This window comes from Nicotiana attenuata, chromosome 10 (genome assembly GCF_001879085.1).
Source record: "Nicotiana attenuata strain UT chromosome 10, NIATTr2, whole genome shotgun sequence".
NCBI lineage: Eukaryota > Viridiplantae > Streptophyta > Magnoliopsida > Solanales > Solanaceae > Nicotiana > Nicotiana attenuata.
In genome coordinates this window covers 4,806,156-4,812,424 of record NC_031998.1, presented here as the reverse complement: position 1 = coordinate 4,812,424, position 6,269 = coordinate 4,806,156, and the positions used below count along the sequence as shown (strand labels likewise).

At 34.5% G+C, this 6,269-nt stretch overlaps 1 long non-coding RNA gene across 1 annotated transcript; it reads right to left on the bottom strand.

The window, feature by feature from the left end:
• On the bottom strand, positions 4,533-6,262 carry LOC109233816. The gene is made up of 3 exons (XR_002069086.1): positions 6,062-6,262; positions 5,674-5,782; positions 4,533-4,872 (listed from the first exon to the last, which is right to left on the bottom strand). It is a non-coding gene; the product is annotated as an uncharacterized LOC109233816 (long non-coding RNA).

The window sequence follows — 6,269 nt, the reverse complement described above, 5'->3', positions numbered from 1 at the left end:
AAAGCTGTGATGTAAAAGATGGAATTTGGAGGGTCAAACGAGCTCCGATTTTGGTAAACTTTATATGTACGGACTCGTGGTGAGACGAGGAATCCAGTGATATAAATTTCGTAATTTTTCGAGAAGTGGGCCCGGGGCTCGGGTTTTGCCAACTTCGTGAATTTTGGTATTTTTCGAGTCTTTTCGATTGAGTTATGTTTCTTTAGCCTATTGTAACGTATTCGTTGTGGTTTTAATCAGATTCAGCGTTCGATGAGGTTGATTCGAAAGGCAAAGGCATAGCGAGCTAGACTTGTGGCCGGCTTGAGGTGAGTAATAGATGTAGATGATGACCTGAGGGTTTGAAACCCCGGTATATCACATTGTGACGCTATATTGAGGCGAGACACGCACTCTAACGAGTGCGGGGTCGATTGTGACTGGGGATTTTGACCCAGTCCGTTCCGATTGATGTTCGTACGGTGTTCTTGACTAGAAATTTGTTTGGTAATCATCCTACTTGGATTTTATGAATATGTTGGGGCTTTGTGCCTATCATTTGCATCCTTCAGGGATCCTCATCACTGTTTCTATGATGCTTAGCATATTTCATAATATCAGTCCTGAGTTAGACACTGTTTTGAAACGTTTAGTAAATAAATGAAACTTAAACACATAGCTCTATAACTCCTAATAATTGAAACCAAAAGATGAACACTTTGACTGTGCCCGAGTGGCTTGCATGCATATATATATCCGGACTGAGTATGGATCGGGCTGCACGCCGCAGCGAATGCTACGATGATATTGCGCTTGGGCTGTAGGAGCCCCTCCGGAGTCTGAACCCCCACAGTGAGCTCGGGTACCCAAATGGATCGGGCTGCGCGCCGCAGCGGTCATGTGCATTGCATTGCATTCATGCATTTTATATCTGTTGGTCTTAATTGTCATCGTTTGCTGTTGTTTTATCGTTTAACGTGCTAAATCGTTGATTATAGCTTTATATTGTAATATTTCGGGATTTCTTACTTTCAGCCATTATATATGTTTATTACTTTCTAAGTTGGAAGTACTCACTTTACTCCCTGCACCATGTGTGCAGATTCAGGTGCTCCGGAGACTTAGTGGAGCTGCTACTGTCATCTTGGATTTCGGTTTAGGAGTTGTTGAGGTAGCTGCCTGACGTTCGCAGGACCCGACTTCTCCCCTTTATTGCATTGTCTTTTCCTATCCTAGACTTTTCTTTATTACTATGAATATAACACTCTGTTACATTTAGAGGCTCTAGACTCGTGACTCCAGATCTATTGGGGAATTGTTTGATATATTCGTTATTATTTTTCGTACTATTTTATCTAAATTCCGGATTTGGAACTTGATACTTACTATTTTAATGGTATTATTGGTTAACAGTTTGCGTATTTGGGTTGAGAGTGTTTAATTGGTCGGGCTTGCCTAGCATTAGTGTTGGGCGCCATCACGACCGGGTTTGGGGTCGTGACATTTTATCTACTTTTTCTTAAGTAAGCATGTTGTATGTCCTATTTTTTCCTCTTTTATATATTTACAGCTGATCTTTAATATTGAATCATGTAAGTTATGATAATAATATTTTCAATGTAACACAATATATCTTCCAATATTTAGGTAAATGACAATGCAAATTATTATTTAATTTCTTAATTAGTTAGGTATTTTCTTTTCTTATATCAAGAAACACTTTATTATGCGCTTTCAATCCAACAGTTCATGTGAACCAATGAGGTTTTTGGGTCATGACTACAAGTATCAAGTGTTGAAAAAGAATTACATGCGACAAATATTTTTGTAAAAATGAAAGAATGCTTATTGCTATAATGAGGATAATAATAGTTACAAGTGTATTCTAAAATTGAAGGTTTGTACATAATAAAAAATAACCATGAGAAAGAGACTCTAGGAAAAGATTTATGTTTGTGATATAAAATTAATTTTTTACTCATATACATTATCTTTTTAATCTCTTCTGTCTCAACTAAACTTGCAAAAATTTATTTTATGTATTCACTATTCTCTTTCTTAGCAGCACAATAATTGTAAGCGTACGACATAACATTGAAGGTTCTAAATTCTAATGATATGTATATAAAAAGAACAACCATGAGAAAGAAAACTCTAAAGAAAGATTATAATATGATATAAAATTAATTTTATAATCACATAAAACAAAATTAATCTCTTCTATCTCAACTAAACTTGCAAAAAAAAAAAAAAATTTATGTTTTCATTTTTTTAACCACGCGAAGCGCGGATATATTCACTAGTTTTGGATATAATCTTGTAAAAATTAGGCCTATACTTCTTGATTTATGAGGGATTTTCCGTTTTAGGGATTAAAGTGACTGACGTTTTATTAATGCGCTTACACATGTTGCTAGTTTTAAAGAACTCTAATACAAAATTTGTTACCTCTTTACCAATAATAGGCCATAAAATTTTGATAAAACATGCATTAAACCCATCTCTACGTAGTGCTTTCAAATCATCAATTCCCTTAACATCTTGAACTACTTTCTCTTTAGTGAGAGGATTAATAAGCTGGCTTGTTGGTTCTTGTTAAGTATAGGCCCTTCCTTTGCCACTTTAGGGTGTATAACAGGCAAGCTTGTTGTTGCAGACCTAAGTAATTACCTATAAAACTTTATAATTACACCTTCAATGCCCTTTACACTTGTAATCAATTCACTGTTTGTTGATATGAATATTCTTATTTGATTTTGAGCCTTCCTTCCCTTCATGTTTTAAAAAAAGTATGCAGTGTTAGAATCCTCCAGTATGAGCCATTGCACTCTAGATTTTTTTTCCATAGATACTCTCCTAAATTATGCACCATTTCTCCAGTTGTAGTCTGAGATCCTTTTCTACTTCAAATAGAGTATTAGGTACATTGGTGTCCCTCATTTGCCCTTGGATATCTTTCAACTCACCTCTGAGGGAGTTAATCTTCTTAATTGCACCTATAAAGTCTCCCCTATTTAGACTCTTCAATACCTTTCTTAGTTTTTTTTTTCAGACTCTTCATATATCTGTTATTCTTCATCATGTTAGAGCCAATGTATTTGGACTATCTTGCCAAACTCACGATGTGCTATTATACAATTGTAAAATCTAAATGGTCTCTTGTTATTCTCAATTATTTCATCTACCTCAATGCCACGGGGAGAGTAGTCTTAAAAATAGTGGAGTCATCCTAGCCATCCAACGGGCATTCACAATAGCCATGGCTATTATGATATAAAAATGACTATGTGTTTTTGTGTATGATTTAGAAATAGTTGGTAGCTTTGTCAGTCTACAGTCTTCCATGAAACTCATATAATATTTGGGCTCACTGTCTTATTCTTCACTTCCATGTACTCTATCTGTAGCATCTAAGATAGTGTTAAAATCACCCATTATTAGCCATAGATCTACCATTTGTTCATCTAGGTCTCTTAGTGTATCCTATAAGTCCATTATGTCTTGCATCACATGCCGTCCAAAACTGCTAAAAATTAAAATCTTTGGTTCAACTCTCACCATACCATGTATGAGCTGTGCAACATCATCACGACCGTAAAACTAATGGATTAATATTTTATAAGACCTTTTAGTTTGCTCCAGCCAGGTACAACTTTGTTCATAATCTTAGCAGCTTTGTGTCTTGAACTCTATGTTATTACTATCAGAAACTTTATTCTCCCTCTGAAATACCTTCATCTCTTTGTGCTTAAACACTTTATTAAATCTTCTTATATTTCAAGCTACTACAGCCCTGTTATTTTGGGTTTATCAGGTTGTGTACCCTCTTCTTTCACTCCTCTTCTTGTATTGCATTGCTCCATTTTAGTTATAGATGAAACCTTATTGCCAGACTAACCTTTTACTAGCATGTTAAAACCATTGATAAATGTTACATGTCTACCAAGAATTTAAGGGTTCGTGGCTACAAATTTGCCCTTGTATATGATGAAATCGGAGTGTCCAATTTCCTGTCATTAAGGCATTCCGGAAGATCATCTCGAAGCCTCGAGGCCGCAAAGTTGTGACCGAGTTCCCTCCCTCGAGGCTCGTCGACGCCCGGACTAGAGACATTATTGACCGTGGCAAGGGTAAAGACGGGGGGTTCCCAAGACAACGGCTAAGTCTAACAAAGCCTAGCACTACAAGAAATATGAGCTATGGTGACATTTTATAAATGTCGTATTAAGTCACATAAATGTCACAAAATCACTTACCAACATTTATTTTACACTTAGTTCAAATGTCGCAAATTTCGATGTCGGTAATTTTTCGACATTTATTCTAATGTCGGTAAAAAATTTACGACATTTATTATGACCTTTACGAAAATGTCACATTATAATTTCTGACATTTCACATAATGTCAGTAAATAAATATTGGCTTCTAATTTATTTTATTTACGACATATAGAAGTATCGAGAATTTTTGAGTTTAGTGACACTTATGCAACACATCTTGTTAATATCAAAATTACTGATTGACGTTTGCACTTACTATTGAAAGGAAAATATAGAAATCATAACCATCAAATATCAACATTATATAGTTACAAATGTCATTCACATAGAGAATGTGAATCGAAATAAACTATTTGTAAACAGAAGATCTCTATAACTAATTCCAAGAATGAAATTATGCATAGTTGTACGTCTTTATAATTAAATAGTGATTGGATCAAACAATTAGGATGGATTCTTGAAAATGCAACTAGTTCACCAACAAGAGATTTCTTCACGTCCACAACTCTTTTTGCTACTTCGCTTTAGTAGCTTCCTCTCCAATTCACTTGTGCATCCGCCCATTTGATATTTTCCTTAATTGAGACAAGAAGGTTGTCTGAGGTAGTAAACCTAGTATATTTTCACAAAGTAGGTTATGAATTAGCAAGTAGTTGAAAGTTAAAAGAAGATATCATAATCTACATGCAAGAATGATTTTAAAAAATGAAGTTATATAGAGTAGCTACTTTTATTAGTAGCATCTTCTTTATGCAATAGAGCAATCAACTGAATTATTTCAGAAGTTATCTTCCGTCAACGAATAAAAATTCTTATTAGAAAACACAACTTTAAGAAAGAAAGAATTGGTTCGTCGTCAAATCTACAAGGACCTTATCATAAGATACCACACACTAGACTTTCTCACTCCGACTCCATATCACACTAATACATGCCAATCACATGTGTGCAACCTTATTTTTCAGCTAATCAACCAACATAGCCATCAGTACATTTCAAGCTAATAAATTGTATACATGTTCATCTGATTGCATAATTACCATAAGGAGAAAAAATTACTATACCAAAGTGATAAAGCCCTATAATTAAACAATTTGGACAATGACTTAATACAAAGAAAGATGGAAATCTAATAAATTAACTTAATATTTTATCAAAAAAGAAACCAAAATATACTTAATCCAAAAATATTGTTTAGCAGTGAATATATTTAGTTGAAAAATAAATACAGAAAGAGAAAAAGGAACAAGAAAACGAGATACAAACTTAAGCAGACACATACATATACAGCACACAAAGAACATAGAAGAAGTATGACTTCTTGATCCCAATATATTGAAGGAAACATATTCTTCTCATTGAACAAGTTACTAAGCTTAAAATTTCTCAAAGATAAAATGCAGCGATACTCACAATAGGCGTGGAAGGAAACAAAAGACAGTAAGCATTGTTAGCTTTCCTTCTAATGGAGCGGCATATGAGTTGTACAACGTTGAGATTAGAAGAAACCTTTTTTGCTGACCTGCACATTATTGAATCAGATAAGAATACAGGAAACCTCATCAATTTAGTTCATATTCTGAAAGAATAAACAATACGGAAGGTCAAAGTATTAAAAATGCTCTCTCGGGCATTTTGTCAAACACCCATAGGGCATAAACTGTGAATGTGATATCCATAGCAGCATTTGTACAAATAACACCCCACAACTTCCATCTTACAAGCCCATGCCAAATCACCACACTATTACACTCACACAATAAATGACAACATAGATTACACTTCGAAATTCTAAACTTACAATTCTTCTAAACATGATTAAATTCCTCCATGAAATCAAAACACACTCCAGAAAGAAGGAACAAGTCAAATCCAACCAAGAAAGAAAGAAAAATGGTGATTTTCAATGTGGCAATGTCAGTACAAAAAGAGATGGAAAGAGAGAATTAAGCAAGAAGACAGTACACTAGGATACATTCATACTGCTATTCCTGAAGGTGCTTGAGGTT